This window comes from Caretta caretta, chromosome 2, assembly GCF_965140235.1.
Source record: "Caretta caretta isolate rCarCar2 chromosome 2, rCarCar1.hap1, whole genome shotgun sequence".
Taxonomy (NCBI): domain Eukaryota; kingdom Metazoa; phylum Chordata; order Testudines; family Cheloniidae; genus Caretta; species Caretta caretta.
The window spans coordinates 16,767,690-16,785,634 of NC_134207.1; the positions used below are offsets into that span (position 1 = coordinate 16,767,690).

The 17,945-nt window shown below is 46.4% G+C and overlaps 1 long non-coding RNA gene across 1 annotated transcript in view; it reads right to left on the reverse strand.

The window, feature by feature from the left end:
* LOC142070939 (uncharacterized) overlaps positions 1 to 17,945 on the reverse strand; it is a 90,410-nt gene that overhangs the window by 45,003 nt on the left and 27,462 nt on the right. Inside the window, exon 3 of the long non-coding RNA XR_012666870.1 lies at positions 10,314 to 10,376. This is a non-coding gene — a long non-coding RNA (uncharacterized LOC142070939). The remainder of the gene's footprint in view (positions 1 to 10,313; positions 10,377 to 17,945) is intronic.

Below are 17,945 nucleotides of genomic sequence, written 5' to 3' on the forward strand. Positions count from 1 at the left end.
AAATTAGACGTTAGGTACGTTAGCAAATTGATAAGGGAAGCTAAAGGACACAAGGAGAAATGTATGCCCAGCAGAGTTAGGCAATAAGGAGTTTTTTCAAGTATATTTGGAACAAATGAAATTGTCAATAATGCAGAAAAGGCAGAGGTATTCAATAAATATTTCTGTTCTATATTCAGGGAAAAAGCCAGATGACTTAGTTACATCATATGATGATGACTGATGATGATAATACACTTTCTATTCCAACAGTAATTAAGGAGGATGTTAAACAGCAGCTACTAAAGCCAGACATTTTAAAACCAGCAGATCCAGATAACTTGCATCCAAGAGTTTAAAAAGAGCTGGCAGAAGAGCTCTCTGGACCATTAATGTTGATTTTTCAATTAGTCTTGGAGCAGTAGGGACATTCCAGAGGACTGGAAGAAAGCTAATGTAGTGCCAATATTTTTAAACGGTAAATGAGATGACCCAGGTAATCATGGGCCTGTCAGCCTGGTATCGATACCAGGCATAATAATGGAAGAGCTGACACAGGACTCGATTAATAAAGAATTAGAGGAGGGTAATGCAATTCATGCCAGTCAAAATTGGTTTATACAAAATAGATCTTGTCAAACTAACTTGATATCTTTGAGATAACAAGTTTGTTCAATAAAGGTAATAGTTAGGGCCCTGTGAAAATCACAATTTAATGGACTGCATAGAAATTGTGAAATTAGCCCAATACCACGATTTTTCCAACACCAGTCAGTCAAAAGCAGGCATTCACATGTGCTGGTCTCACGCTTCATGTCTTCATGCTGGAGCATCAGTTCAGGGGGGCAACTCAGCTTGGAACCCATGTTATGAGCCACACCAAGCACAAGCCTAGTATGCATGGATGCCTACTTCTGCCTCCCCGCTGAGGCCACAGCTGCTTACATTCCAAGCAGCGGTAGCAGCACTGGCTACTGCCCCTCACATAAAAGCAGCTGCGGAGTACACCTCTCCCTCTCCAAAACACCCTGCTGCTCTGACATGACACTGCCATGGTTCCTGCTTCTGCCTCCCCAGTGTTGGAAAAATTGCAGCACTAAAGGCGGGTGGGGTGGGGAAGGGAGCACTCAGCAGCTGGTTTGAGGCAAAGGAATGCAGCAGTGACCTTTCACTGACTACATTCCATGCATACGTTGTTAAATTCAATACTTTATCCATGACACTGCAGTGAATTTTCTAAAAAATCTGTGAATTTCTAAAAATCTGTGAATTTCACAGCGCCTTAGTAATAGAGTTGTAACATACTTGGACTTCTGTAAGGCATTTGATTTGCTAACACGTCATTTTGATCAACAAACTAGAATGGTACAAAATTAACATGACCCACATTATAAATGGTTTTAAAATCCAGCTGATAGGTCTTAAAATGTAACTAAATGGGGAGACATCATAAAGTGGGTGTGCTTCTAGTGGAGTCCTGCAGGGATCAGATCTTGGTCATAAGCTATTTAAAGTTTTCATTAGTGATCTTGAAGAAAACATAAAATCATCACTAACAAAGTTTGCAGATGACACAGAAATTGGACGGGGGTGGTAAATAATGAAGAGGACACATCACCGATACAGAGCAACCTGGATGCAAGCAGAAAAATGAACTTTCATACAGCCAAATATAAATGCATGCATCTAGGAACAAGAAGCGTGGGCCATGGAGGCTCTCTACTGTGAATTGTTTAAATCAAGATTGGAAGTTTTTCTAAAAGATCTGCTGTAGTGCAAACAGCAATGAATCCAGGGTAGTCCTATGGCCTGTGTTATACAGGAGGTCAGACTAGATGGCCGTAGTGCTCCCTTCTGACTTTATAATTGATGAAATCTCAGGACTAACCCAGGGATCAGAAAATACCATCTCCTTGCGTTAAAACACAAGGTGGTGGTGAAACGCCAGCAACACAGCCACAGAGCTAGGACTGAAATTTGATAGAATTCTAATTACTGTAAGTTATCATATTACCCAGACAAATGCAAAATCCGTATCCCAAGTTCAGTACATCACAGCCAACCATGCAATCTGTGTCAGGACAAGGCCAGCTGGCTATAGAAAAGTAGTGGGAGATAGATATATTAGCTCCAGGCTAAACAAATCCCTGGTACCAGGTTAAGTGAAATGGAAGCTGCTCCAGATCAATTAAGACACCTGGGGCCAATTAAGAACTTTCCAGAAGGCAGGGAGAATGCTAGGTTGATTGGGACACCTGAAGCCAATCAGGGGCTGGCTGAAACTTGTTAAACGCCTCCCAGTCAGTCAGTCAGGTGGGTGTGCACGTCAGGAGCTGTGGGAGGAAGTTGTGCCGTTGGAGAGGCTGAGTAGTACACACCATATCAGGCACAAGGAAGGAGGCCCTGAGATAAGGGTGAAGTGGAGCTTGATGAAGTGAGGGCTGCTGTGGGGGAAGCAGCCCAGAGAATTGTACATGTCATGTTTCTAAAAGGTCAGCTACCATAGCTGATGCTATTAGGGTCCCTGGGCTGGAGCTCGGAGTAGAGGGTGGGCCTGGGCTCCCCCCCCACACACACACCTTTGCCCTCTGATTAATCACTGAGACTGGGAAAGGAACAGAGATTGTGCAAGGAAGGATAACTTCTCCTCACCTACCTTGCTGGATTATGATGAAAATGGCTCAGTAGACTGTGACCCTTGTCTCTAGAGAAAGAAGTGTTAAGTGGAGGGTCACAGTGAGCCTCTGAGGCTAGCGAAATCCACCAGGAAATGCGAGACCCATGGAGGCAAGGACAGAGCTTTGTCACAAATCCAATTGGGGGACACAATGTAACTGAGAGCAAAAAGGTCCATTCTGGCCTTAAAATAAATTTCAGATATAAAATTGAACTGCTTGTGAACAATCTTCAGACCCAGAATTATTTGAAGAAATTCTTTGGTGAATAATTCTGAACAATGGATACATTTAAACAAATCATAAGTAGCTCATGGACAATACGTGAACAGGGAAAGAGTCTGCATTCACTGTATAAATTATTTCCTACAAACTATTTGCTCAGCTCGATGTAAAAATATAATTAGTATTTCACTGCAATGCCTTTGAAACCATTTGACATCTTCCAGCCAATGTATTCCTCAAGCAAAAACAGAGCTGTCTCACAGACAGTCACCTGACGCGTCTTCGCTCCTGATATCCATCCAAGTGACTAGCACCCGCATACTACATTCTGTAGTTGTAACATCTACTTACATAATATTAATGCAGAAACTAGACTTATCTTAGGGGATGCCTGACTCTGAGGTCTCCATGGGAGTAGGAAGCTGAGACCTTTCTCTTTGCATAGTGACAGGGGCTGGGCTTGCCAGGTTCATGCTCCTCTCTCACTGTGGATGAAACGAGTTTACTACCTCTGCAGCTGGTGCCATATGAGCTGAGTTTCATGAGATGACTAGGTCGCTAGCTATCAGATGTGGTGTTCTTCAGTTTCTATCCATCTCCATATTTTGGTGGCTTTTAAATAGAGATGGTTGTCATCCGTTTATGATGTGGGATGGTCTTTATTCCCTGCAACCTGATTCTCCCACCAGAGGGTACAAGCGATTCCTCTTGAAGTCCATGGGCTCAGGGGTAGGCTCTTATGTTGCTGGTCAGGCAATCCCCCTTGCTCCCCTGCAGGGTTTGCCCACATTGCTGGAGCCTAAACAGCAGAGAGTGTAGCTGCTGCTAAGCTTCTACTCCCCATCCCACCAGGTGGGTAGGGAGTGGCAGGCCCAGGCAAGGAAATGGCACCCTGTCCCCCATCAACATGCCAGCTTGCAACCCAGAGCTAGCCCAGAGGAAGCACCTGCAGAAAGCTGGTATAGCTTACTTCCCCACGGGAGCAAGAGTGCAGCATGAGATAGTTTCCCCTGGGGTCAGCGTCTAGTGCCTGCCCTTCTCCTGGGGCAGCACTGGTATGTTCTGCCTCTTCCTCTGGCTGGATTGCCAGGTGAGAGAGCTGCTTCCACCCTGAGGAGGGAGAATGAGGAGCCTGGAGGTCAAGGCTTCCATCTCATACTAAAGAGTCCCCTGAGCTATCGAGTCTCCCAAGGGAACTCTCTCATAGTTCACCCACCTCTGGTGTTAGAACCCAGTGACCATGGCACAGGGCAGCTCCTCCTGGAGCTGGATTGGTGGCCTTGTAGGGATTGCGGTCTGTAACTCTTGCTTACCAGCCACCACAAAGCCCTTCCCAGGGGTCCTCACCACCGCTCCAAGGGCTTGGAGCCCATTCCATAGGGTGTAAAATGAAAACACAGGCAATTGAGGAGAGTAATCTCGAGGTGATAATTACATGTATCTGGGATAGGAAGCTGTAAAGGAGCACACATAATATCATGTGGTAGGAGTCACATCATGGAGCTGGGAATTAAATAACAGCAGTTCACAGAGACTGCAGGTCCAACAATGAAGTCCTAATTTGCCAGCAATATGGGGGGTGGGGGGGGAGAAATCCTTTCTTCTCCACGTACAGAGTGTGACAGAGGCTTTTACCTCCCCTTAGCCTGCCTGCCAGTAAAATCCAGGTATGTAAGTCAGCCTCCACTATTTAGAGCTCGGGCCTTTGCCAAGGAGGAAATGCTGTACTGTGGTGAGGAGAAACAAAAGCACAGTTTGAAATAATGTCTGATTTAGATGAGAGACTGCAGCCTTATGCTGTGATCGCCTCGAATCGTGACTTCTCAGCTCCCACCAGGGAAAGCCGGCTGTGGAGCTGGGATTCAGTAGATGGTGCTTTTCCCTCTGAGTCATGGTGCCAGAGCGTGCGGGCAGTGCTGTCTTTCTGAGACCTATCTATGGATGAAAAGTGCTATGTAGGTGTTTAAATAAAAGATGATTATTTCGACGAAATGGTTGGAATATCTAACTCAGGGAACAGCCCCTGGGGTACCTTATTAAAGAAGCCATAATGAATGTGGCCATCTCTGGCCGGGTGAATAACTTGAAATGATTAGAGTCAGAGACAGTGGTGCACCCACAGGATGATTATTTTCTCTGATAATGTCCTTTGAATCCTGGTGTCAGCCGTAAGTCTTTTAATAAATCTTTTCACTATAATCCATTAAAAACATAGCTGCATCTTGTGGTCTTCAAGCATGGATCTCTAGTGTCTATGCCTTAATGTAGCCCTGGCCTTGCTCCCTTTAAAGGAGAAAGAAACAAGGACCCCTCTTAAAGGGGCCTACAGATGATCCGAGCAGGATCTTACTATGTCTTTCTTACCGAAAATATGAGAATGAAATCTCTTTGGGGATTAATTTCATTAATTAGAATCATAGAACCATAGGCTAGAAGGGCTAGAAGGGTCATCTTGTCTAATCCCCTGCCAAGATGCAAGAATGAAACAATACATACTCTGTGTGTATATGTGGAATATACCTGGGGGACATGAAGAATAAGAAACAAATGTCAGGAATGGACGCTTACACTTTATGATACCTGAACAGCTTCAGTCAGCGGGAAATCAAGATGTTTCCAAACTCTGGATGAGGAGCAATGCATTGAAATGTGAACTGCGCAACTGCCAGTGTAGCGCAAAGAGAGCACACTGAGAAGGTGTCAGTGTTGTTATAATGGTCCACTACAGACTATAAGCCTGTAGACTTGAATGAAACATGCTCAGTAGGTACCTGTGTTTTAAAAGCATTTTGATCCAGCAATTCTACATTCATTGCGCACAGCTTAGCAAATATTACGAGAGCAAGTGCAAATACAAGGGAGGTTTGAGAAAGAGCACAAGAAGATTTAGGGTTGGCTTGCTAAACCCAGGGTTGTGAGTTCAATCCTTGAGGGGGCCATTTAGGGATCTGGGGCAAAAATTGGGGATTGGTCCTGCTTTGAGCAGGGGGTTGGACTAGATGACCTCCTGAGGTCCCTTCCAACCCTGATCTTCTATGAAAATGGGATTCAAACTGGGAAATGCAAGTGAATATGCAGCCCACATGCATTATGCTGCAGCATTGTCTGTGTTTCTCCTGGGGAGGGAGAGAGAAGCAGTGGGAGGAGACAGAGATCTTAGTTGGATTCTCTGAGTGGCTGCTCAGGGGCAGAGAGCAGGGGAGAGCAACTCAGTTAGAAAGACCCAGAAACTTCCAGGTCCAGAACAGGGTGTGGTAGTTACGAGACAAGCCCTGTTGTTGGTCGGAGGCTGTATAGACATTTTCACTGTGTGTAACCCTGGAGATGCCAACTTTCTATTTGCAGAAAACCAAACACCCTTTCCCCACCCTGCCCCTTTTCTGAGGCCACGCCCCTGCTCACTCCATACCCCTCCCTCCAACACTCGCTCTCCCCCACCCTAGCTCACTTGCTCATTTTCAGCGGTCTGGATCAAGGGGTTGGGATGTAGGAGGGAGGCCTCTGGGCTGAGGCAGAGGGCTGGGGGTGTGGGAGGAGGTACGGGCTCTGGGCTGGGCATGTGGGTTCCAGGATGGGGCCAGAAATTAGCTGTTCAGGATGCAGGAGAGGGATCCAGGTTGGGCCAGGGGGTTGAGGTGCAGGGGAGTGAGGGCTCTGGGGTGGGGCCAGGGTTTAGGGTGCAGGAGGGGGCTCCGGGCTGGGGCAGAGGTTTGGGGGTTCAGAGTGCGGGCTCCAGGTGGTGCTTACCTCAAGCAGCTCCCAAGAAGCTGCCGGCATCTCCCTCCAGTTCCTAAGTGAGGGCGTGACCACGTGGCTCTCCGCGTTGCCTGTGCCTGCAGGCACCACCCCCTCAGCTCCCATTGGCCATGGTTCCTGGCCAATGGGAGCAGCTGAGCTGGTGCTGGGGATGGGGGCAGCGTGAAGAGCCCCATGGCCATCCCTCTGCCTAGGAGCCAGAGGGAGATGCCAGCAGTTTCCCAGGAGTAACGCGGAGCCGGGTAGGGAGCCTGCCTGCACCGCTGACCAGACTTTTAACAGCCCAGTCTCAGTCCTGACCGGAGCTGCCAGGGTCCCTTTTCGTCCGGATGGTCCAGTTGAAAACTGGACGCCTGGCAGCCTTATGTAACCTACCTGGCAAGTCCTGCACAGTCACCCTTTGAGAGGTGAGCCAGTCAGTGAGCAAGGGCTGTAAATAGATGAGTTAAAACAGTGCTGTGGACCCAAGGATTGATTAATACAGGAAAGATTTGTGTTTGCTGGGTACCAATGCCTGTACCATTTTGGATACAGGTGAGTTCTAGTCCAGCTTTCTTTACTAAGGAAGCCCTTCTTTAGGGTAACGTTTGGTCCATTGTCGTGTGTGTTACTGACCTAGAGGGAGACCTGGGGTGTGGGGCGGGGTAGGGGGGAGCATCTGTTTCCCCGAGAGGTTGCAGGGCCTGTGGAACTTATCTTTAGCTATGAGATCATTGCTGCAAGCTCCGATTCAGTCAGAGAGAGAGAGAAGGGGGCAGCACTTAGTGAGATGAGGTTTGTGAATTCTTGCTTGACTTAGCTGGGCTTATGGGGAGAAGACTGTGCCCAGTAGAGCAAGAGTCTTGTAAAGATCCAGGAAACAGATATTTTATATGCTGATCCCAATCCCTCTACCACTTCGGATACAGGCTCCTGACCCCTATTTCCTCAGGGGTTGAAAGGACCAGTGAGCTACTGACCCAAGGGCTGGAATGCTGCTGGCCAGGGGTGCCACAACAGGGGCGGCCTAGGACATCCCCCTTTTGAAAGTGGACAGGCCTGGCCGGTCCACCTTTCACCATGGGCCTGGCCCCCTGCCCCTCCTCTTCCCCCTGAGACCCCACCCCGAAGCCAGGCCAGAAGCTGGAGCCCGGCCCAGGTAAGAGCTGCCCAGGCAGCTGTGGGGAGCTGTGGACCCTCCACCTGACCCGAGGGGGCGGGGGCCAAGAGCAGTCCCCGGCCCATGTCCCTGCCCCACAGACTCCCCATGAAGGGAGGAGGGTCCACAGTTCCCCACAGCTGCCCGGGTGGCTCTTACCATGGCCCAGCTGCAGCTCTTCGGTCCCCAAAGCCCTGCCCCCTGGCCACATTATGCACACTGAGCAATCATCTCTGAGAGAAGAGCAGAGGGGACGTGTTTTGATGTGTGTTGTAAAGTACAGAAAATGTTATGCTGGAAACTTATATTTGCATATACTCAGAGGTAAAAGTGGGCCGGTATGGCTTACCAGTAAGAAGTGGCTGCCAGTACCAGCCCGTACACAGCCAACATTTAAAATCACTGCCCCTTTTGCCACCCTCCCCCAGGGCCGGCAAAAGGGGCAGCTGCCCTGGAGCTCGGCGATTAAAAGGGGCAGTTGCCCTGGGCCCTTTAAATCGCTGCCGGAGCCCCAGGCAGCATGGGCCAGGCAGCGTGGAAGAGCTGGCTGGGGGAGGCTGACCCCCAAAGTCCTGCCCCTTCCGGGGGCCCAAAGCCCTGCCCCTTCCGGAGGTCCAGAGCCGGGCCCTCGTACCAGTAAGTCTTTTATATTACTTTCACCCCTGCATATACATAACAGAAACAGAAGGGGGAAGTCTGTATAAGGAACACCAGTCGATTTACTGCCTAATAGCTTTTGTTTAAAAGTTATTCATAGTATTCCAAACCCTATTTACAATGTTTTATGCTACTTGCAATGTGATTGTGTACATTATGTATCTGTTTTACTAAAAGCAGGTGTATGGTACTCCCTCTGAAAACAACAGGGAGCTAATAATATCTGTTGGCCAGGAGTTCATGTACAGTAGCCCTGAGATTTAACTCTGTGTTAAGCTGTGACGGAGTGGGAATTTTCATAATATTTTATATAAATGCTGTGCATGCCTCAGTTTCCGCTATGTGGTGCATGGTTACCTAGGTGGTGGGAAAAGGTTGTTTACTATTTGCAGAGACCCAGAGATTCTGGATGTGACTGATGACTAGCTGCCTGGGCCCCATGCCCATGGAGAGTCCAAGAAGACAATGGCCATTCCAATTGCCTGGACATTTGGCACCTACCAACTAACCACCAGGGATGGCCCACCTGCCTTAGGAAGTCAGCCACTGTGACCATCTGGAGGACAAAGGACTGAGGAGGAGGCAGGTGAGTTGTTAAGTGTGGGCTGCTGGAAGTAGAAGAGGCTCCTGGCCTGGGACTAAGGAGGGATCAGAGGGCTCTGGGTTGGGGACTGACCGAGATGGATTATGCTGTAACCTTCTATAACTAAGGACTTTCTACACTCTGTTCCAGACATCTAATTAACCCTTGTGTTTTACAACGCTGGCTGAGAGTCACTCCAATTTAAGGAAGTTGAGGGTGCATTGTGCCCTTTGGGTGTAAGTGTCTCACAGGTGTCCAACTCAGGTTGACTCACTGAAGGGAACCCCTGGTGTGAACCAGGGGTCCTGAAGGCTCCAAGGTTCAGTCCCAGGAGGTGGTGAAACCAAGTGGCTGATCCTACTGAAAGAATGTGATCCCAAAGGGGCTGGCACAGTGAGGGGGTCCTCCCTGAGACAGTTCCAGAGTTGTTCAATTGCACCGGCCCAGTGGATCCATGACATGCTTTCTGAAAAGTCCTGAAAGAAGAACTCTGGCCTGTGCTCTAGCAAAGAGTTGATCTGAGCTGCAGGAAGAAGGGGAGTGTGATAGTCACACAGAATATTGGAGTTCAGTCTCCAGGCCATTCGATCACTGGCCCCACGCAGGCCCTGTCAACAAAGGGGCCACTTGTGCTGGTGGTCTTGTAACATGGACACCTGCTCATGAGAAACTGGACAGACACCAACTCATTTCATCTGAAGCATCGAACAACTCACTAGTTAGGGCAGGAACAAGCACTGTCTGACTCATGTGCATAACCTGCCTCATTCAAGACCCCATCTCTGCCATACGCTGGTAAAGCCAAGGCTGCACATGAGTTTGCAAAGTGCTCTTGGGTTTTTTCAGGTGAAAGGTCCCTTATAAATTATCTTCCCAATAATGGCAGAACAGCACATGCAGGGTTATGGCGCTGACACAAATGATTGTGGCCAGCTTCCAACAGGGATTATAAAGAATCAAAATTTTATAAGGGTGTTCCTAAAACAGTGACTTATTTCATCAAGACAAAGTGGGTGAGGTAATATCTTTTATTGTACCAACTTCTTATTTTATAGATACAGTATTATAAAACTCTCTTTAGCCGAGTCTCCTCTTCTCAAAAATTAGTATTTCATGTAATTTAGATGAGAACACCCTACCTACCACAGCTGATGGAGTCTGGTGTTTATATTTGTACTAGAAATGTTTCAAAAATGGTACTGTGTTTAACATGGCAAGGTATGTTCCTATGTAATGCTTGGCTCTGGTGGAGACAGTAGGTCTAGGATATGCCCTTTGGGACACAGTAGGAAACACATACCTGTGATTACTCAACCAGCCACTGAGTGTCATCTTTGCTCCACTGTCCTGGCTGAAAGAGCACCTGTAAAACAGAAAAAATGGTTTTGACCCTTAGAGAAAGCTTGGATATAACAACTGCCAGGTGTTAGGAATGTAGTTGTGGCTGTGTCGGTCCCAGGATATTAGAGAGACCAGCAGGAGTCCAGAAAAAGTCATGAGTTAGGCACATTCCTAGCTGCAAGTCAGATGGCTCTAACTCCACCACTTTGACCATCTACGGCACAGCCTCTCTGACCTGCAGATTACCCCCTGACACACGATAGGCATCCAAACCTGAACTGTTGAGAACATGCTATTCCTGGATATTTAAAGGGCTAAATTAATCTCTGATGTGACTCCATTAACATCAATGGTGTTACATTAGGGCTGGATTTGACACAAGAGCTGACAGAGCTGGTATGAAACCAGATGGTCTTATTTCCCCTCCCCCACACCTGCTTATTTAACTGCTGCCTCAGACACAGTAGTTGGTCCATTTCTTCCCCCAGTAATTGATTCAATATGTTAATTACCATGTAAAGGTATTCCAGCTATGCTAATTTAGAGTGCTTTGGTTCACGGCCCTTTGTGCTTGCAGCTGACACAGTCTCAGACAGCATTACTGTCTTATTTTCCAACGAATGCTGACCTATTTTCTCGAGCTTTTCTCTGCCAAGGCCAGATCATAGGCCATACTGGGCTATTGATTTTTTCAGGCAGAATTCCCATTAAACTCAGTGGCACAACAGGGCCCTGGAGAGCTGTGGAGCACCCCATGAATATCGCATTGACTTGAGTGGGAATTTGCATGCTTAGCACCTCTCACATTTTGGCCACATCACCTTCCGATACAGGAAGGTAAATGACCACATGCCTACATTCAATGCTACAAGTAGTCCCATTGACTCTAATGCCTTCTCTGGAACTACTCAAATGCTTACGTACCTTCCTGAATTGGGGCTTCAGTAAACAGAGGTTTCCCCCAGGATTTTAGATCAAGCAAGAGTGCTGGGATGTGGACTTACTGTGATTGGCTGATGTGGATTAGATTCTTACATTGTTTAATTTGACAATGCCTTAAGCCGGAGTGCTCCCAGGAAAGAAACAGAAAGATCTCCAAAGGCTTTGTGTGGACTTTCCCATCTTCATAGAATCATAGAATATAAGGGTTGGAAGGGACCCCAGAAGGTCATCTAGTCCAACCCCCTGCTCGAAGCAGGACCAAATCCCAGTTAAATCATCCCAGCCAGGGCTTTGTCAAGCCTGACCTTAAAAACCTCTAAGGAAGGAGATTCTACCACCTCCCTAGGTAACGCATTCCAGTGCTTCACCACCCTCTTAGTGAAAAAGTTTTTCCTAATATCCAATCTAAACCTCCCCCACTGCATCTTGTAGGGTGCTAGAGCACAGGTTGCAGCCTGAACCCAAACATCTACACTGCAGTTAAACAGTCCCTTAGCCCAAGCCCCACGAGCCTGAGTTGGCTGGCATGGGCCAGCCGTGGGTGTTTTAATTGCAGTGTAGACGTACTTTGAGTATCTTGAGTGTCTCTTTAAAGCATCCCAGTTACCTCCCACTCTCTCTAGAACAGCCTTGTGTCTTTTACCCTTCAGACAACAGTACTAGTATGAAGAAGCCACACTGTATGTAAGGGTCCAAATAACCATGTTTACAAAATATATAAAAGATGCAAACCTGGTGAGAAATTGGGCAGTGTTTTACAGTGTTATTTAGGTTTCAGAGTAGCACCCGTGTTAGTCTGTATTCGCAAAAAGAAAAGGAGTACTTGTGGCACCTTAGAGACTAACCAATTTATTTGAGCATAAGCTTTCGTGAGCTACAGTTCACTTCATCGGATGCATTCAGTGGAAAATACAGTGAGGAGATTTATATACACACAGAACATGAAAAAATGGGTGTTTATCATGCACACTGTAAGGAGAGTGATCACTTAAGATAAGCTATTACCAGCAGGAGAGTGGGGGGGGTGGGGAGAAAACTATCATTTTGTAGTGATAATCAAGGTGGGCCATTTCCAGCAGTTAACAAGAACGTCTGAGGAACAGTGGGGGAGGGGAGCGGATTAAACAAGGGGAAATAGTTTTACTTTGTGTAATGACTCAACCGCTCCCAGTCTCTATTCAAGCCTAAGTTAATTGTATCCAATTTGCAAATTAATTCCAATTCAGCAGTTTCTCTTGGAGTCTGTTTTTGAAGTCTTATTGTTGAAGAATTGCCACCTTTAGAATCATAGAATATCAGGGTTGGAAGGGACCTCAGGAGGTCATCTAGTCCAACCCCCTGCTCAAAGCAGTACCAATCCCCAATTAAATCATCCCAGCCAGGGCTTTGTCAAGCCTGACCTGAAAAACTTCTAAGAAAGGAGATTCTACCACCTCCCTAGGTAACGCATTCTAGTGTTTCACCACTCTCCTAGTGAAAAAGTTTTCCTAATATCCAACCTAAACCTCCCCCACTGCAACTTGAGACCATTACTCCTTGTCCTATCCTCTTCTACCACTGAGAATAGTCTAGAACCATCCTCTTTGGAACCACCTCTCAGGTAGTTGAAAGCAGCTATCAAATCCCCCCTCATTCTTCTCTTCTGCAGACTAAACAATCCCAGTTCCCTCAGCCTCTCCTCATAGGTCATGTGTTCCAGACCCCTAATCATTTTTGTTGCCCTTCGCTGGACTCTCCCCAATTTATCCACATCCTTCTTGTAGTGTGGGGCCCAAAACTGGACACAGTACTCCAGATGAGGCCTCACCAATGTCGAATAGAGGGGAATGATCACGTCCCTCGATCTGCTGGCTATGCCCCTACTTATACATCCCAAAATGCCATTGGCCTTCTTGGCAACAAGGGCACACTGTTGACTCATATCCAGCTTCTCGTCCACTGTCACCCCTAGGTCCTTTTCCGCAGAACTGCTGCCTAGCCATTCGGTCCCTAGTCTGTAGCGGTGCATTGGGTTCTTCCGTCCTAAGTGCAGGACCCTGCACTTATCCTTGTTGAACCTCATCAGATTTCTTTTGGCCCAATCCTCCAATTTGTCTAGGTCCCTCTGTATCCTATCCCTGTCCTCAGCGTATCTACCACTCCTCTTAGTTTAGTATCATCCGGAAATTTGCTGAGAGTGCAATCCACACCATCCTCCAGATCATTTATGAAGATATTGAACAAAACCGGCCCCAGGACCGACCCCTGGGGCACTCCACTTGATACTGTCTGCCAACTAGACATGGAGCCATTGATCACTACCCATTGAGCCTGACAATCTAGCCAACTTTCTACCCACCTTATAGTGCATTCATCCAGCCCATACTTCTTTAACTTGCTGACAAGAATACTGGGGGAGACCATGTCAAAAGCTTTGCTAAAGTCAAGAAACAATACAGCCACTGCTTTCCCTTCATCCACAGAACCAGTAATCTCATCATAGAAGGTGATTAGATTAGTCGTGCATGACCTTCCCTTGGTGAATCCATGCTGACTGTTTCTGATCACTTTCCTCTCATGTAAGTGCTTCAGGATTGATTCCTTGAGGACCTGCTCCATGATTTTTCCATGATTTTCTTTAGGTTATTTAGGAGTCTGTAACTCATTTAAACACCAACCAAGAACCAATATATATGTTTTACACTGATTGTCCTTCATCACCATAATATCTGAGAACCTCATCAGTCGCTGGATGTATTGGGTTATTTTTGTGTTTACCAGGCTTTCCACTGCATTTTCCTTGCTTTAAAGTACCACAATGGACATGGGCAGCTCTCTCACATACACTAATATCTTTCTTTCATCCCTTGATGATATTTGCCAAGTTACAGATACTCTCCTGGGTGTTGCTGGGTTAAGGAATATTGATATGGAGGAATTGAAAACATGGAGTGCTGAAGGACCAGGAAATACAGAAAGAATTAATGTTGTTATACTGAAAGGTGCTACTGGGCTGCCATCAGGTGAATCCAAACACAGAGTTCATCTGAGCCACTGGGTGTGTGGAGCACTCTTTCAGGCACAACGGAAGGAGCAATCAAGCCCCTTTATGTGGTAAAAAAAGCTGCAGATAATGGTAGCAGCTACCCAAAGCAATAGCCTTCATGGCATGCCTGAGCTAATTCAGATTAAAATGGATTTTCCTTGTTGCAAAGGCAAGTGCTAAGACATTGGTGGGAGCTGCTTGTATGTCTGCACTGCGGTTGGAAGGTGTGATTGCAGCACATGTAGATGGACTTAGCTGAGCTACTTAGCTCTAGTTAGATCAAGCTTGAGTAATAATAGCAGTGAAACCCTTGGCAGCACAGGCTAGCTAGCCCCACCGAACACCCTAGGTACACACTCAAGCAACTACCCAGAGCTGCCACGACTTCGCTGCTATCATTCCTCAAGTTAGCTTCAATGTAGCTAGATCGACACTAGCTCAGGTATGTCTACATATATTGCAATCACACCTCCTGACAGCAGTGAAGATAAACCCGGTGTGTGCTGGAGGCAGAAAGCCAAGAGAAGCAGCTGTGAGTGTGACCCTGAGAGGAAGCAGAGGGACAGAGCTTCTGGGGCACTGAGGATGCTGAAAAGGCAGATTTAGGGATTTCTGACCAGGGAAACTGCTTGCTCTTGGTTGTTGCTACTATATTCAGGAAACAGAATTTCCAGGGTTTTGGGGGAAGAGGGTTGTAAATAAGATTACACTGAAAATACATTTGACTTGTACCATCAATTTCTTTTCCTAATGGGAACAACCCTACAAGGCCCCAAAGGTTGCACAGGGAAGAGTTTCTGAGCTCAGGGGCTCCCCTGGCCATACACCTCCTGAACACCCATCAGCAAGTGTGCGGCCACTGTCCATGCCCACAGCAAGGCGGAACCTAGGGGCTAGCCCTCTGGCTCTGCAGGGGCAAGCCTCCTGCCTGCGCCTTCCAGCCAGGCTGGCAGCTCCGGGCAGCATTGCCCGTCTCCCGCCTGGCTGGTCAGGGGCTCTAGCCCCCAGCTCACCCACACTCCCCCCCGCTCTGGCAGCCAAAGCCCACCAGCTTGTAGCACTCAGAAGTTGACCCCCTGATCACAGCACCCTGGGCGGTCGCCCACCTTGCCCACCTGTAAGGCTGGCCCTAGCTCAGGCCAAAGGGGCAACAATATGCATTCAAAACATGCATATTCTAGAGAAAAAGCACATGTGCGAGTGTGCGTGGGCTGTCTTGTCACCAGTTGACCATCTTCCATATACTGCCATCACAGGAAGTTTTACTTTATATATATGTGTGTCTGGAGTGGGAACCCATACATGGCATTCTGCAGCCATGGAGATAAGACATTTTTGTCTCTCTTATTTTAGAATCAGTCAGAAATACAGAAACCTTCAAAATTTTTGTAACCCAGCATCCACAGAGCTGGGTTTTCTATGTAATGTCAATGGATAGATGGCTTGTGTCACTGTGAGAACTATAGCAGGATTACTAAATACAATCCCACTTCTTAATTATGATACTGAACAAAACTAAATACTAGTTCTTTTCAAATCATAAATACCATACAGACATGTTGGATTTTCTTTTGTTTGGATTCAAGCTAACTTATGTTGTATGTATTTTTCCCTTATTCTTAACTTCACGTGAGTTGGCAAGAATTTCTTTGCTCATGTATTTGCTGTAATTGTTCTCATGCAGCAGAGATAGAAATCATTAGGTTTATGTTTGTAAAAATACTGAAGTGAAGCAGTTTTAACCCCATGAGCCAAAAGCTTGGATTTCATGACAGTGCCCTAATGAAAAGTGCATTAGCATGTCCAGCAAGAGCTTTGAATTTATAGGCACCAAGGTCCAGATCCTCAATGGTATTTAACGAGGAGTCCGGTGGCACCTTAAAGACTAATAGACATATTTGGGCATAAGCTTTCATGGGTAAAAAACCCCACTTCTTCCGATGCATGGAGTGAAAATTACAAATGCAGGCATAAATATACTGACACATGAAGAGAAGGTAGTTATTTTACAAGTGGAGAACCAGTGCTGAAAAGGCCAGTGGTATTTAGGCCTCAACTCCCATTGAAATCAGTGGGAGTTCGATGCTTAAATACCATTGAGGATCTTGGCCCAAAGGACTACAAGAAAAAGTACAAATCCTTCTCGTTGTCTTATCAATAGAAATAGTGAGAGGGTATTTTTCAGAAGTTCAGTGGTTTATATTCTATAGAGTCAAATCCTGCTCCCACTGAAATCAGAATTTCTCCAGAGACTTAACTGAAACCAGTACCAGGCTACTAATGAGCCTGATCTGAAAGCACATCATAGTCAGTGAGAGTCTTTCCATTGAGTTACATGCTTTGAACCTGATCGAAAGCCCATGGATCTCTCTGGTAAAAATAGAACTGGCTATAATTTGGCTATCAACGTTTGAGAGGAACTTTTGAATGCATGGAAGGAACAGCAGGAGGAAGGGGATTAGGAGTAAATGAGACTTGGATGCCTACATCATTCAGGTATCAGAGGGGTAGCCGTGTTCGTCTGGATCTGTAAAAGCGGCAGAGAGTCCTGTGGCACCTTATAGACTAACAGACTTATTGGAGCATAAGCTTTTGTGGGTAAATACCCACTTCGTCAGATGCATGTAGTGGAAATTTCCAGAGGCAGGTATGCTCCAATATGTCTGTTAGTCTATAAGGTGCCACAGGACTCTTTGCCACTTTTACATCATTCAGAAATTTCCTAAGGGGCTTTTCCCCTTCATTTGGGAACTGATGAACTGGTATCATAAGCAATAGTCTGTCCTTGCTCAGCGCACAAATTTGCCTTGGATGTCAGTGGGAGTTTTGCGCATCTATCATAGGTAGGTGCAGCGTATCCAGTATTTTCTTACCAGGAGTCTGATCCAAAGGCCATTGAAGTCAATGGAAAGACTCCTGCTGATTTCAGTGCGTTTTGGATTAGGCCCTAGGCCTGTTAATGTTTATATATGTCATGTATTACCGTAGCTGTATCATAAAAACTCAAGTTAACACACTGTGGCCTATTATTCAGGTCTGCCCTGGAGAACGTCAAATGGAGGATGATTTACAAGCCATTCACTGTCACTTACACTGCAGTCAATAGTCTCAGACATTTGTGAAAAGAAATGTGAAAAATGTGTCTCAGACATTTGTGAAAAGAAATCCTGCATGCTGTGTATATAATGTCTTCTGCAGTTTCCACAGTATGCATCCGATGAAGTGAGCTGTAGCTCACGAAAGCTTATGCTCAAATAAATTGGTTAGCCTCTAAGGTGCCACAAGTACTCCTTTTCTTTTTGCGAATACAGACTAACACGGCTGTTACTCTGAAACCAGACATTTGTGAGAGTCACAAACACTTTGGGACAGCATGGTTCCAGTCCATTCTTGCTAACGGCACTGTAGATGCACTTTGCACCCATTCTACATACAAAATGTTATAGTTGTCCTATTCAAGTCATTTGTCAGTTTCTGCTTTGCCTTTCAAGTGTTTCAAAAGCACAAGATATAAGATCAGCAGAAGGTCAGGTTTTAGTCAGACAAATTTGTGAGCTATATTTATTCTTTTTTTTTTTCAAAAGAAACCCCTAACTACACTAAAGGCCACTTTCTACTCAGGTT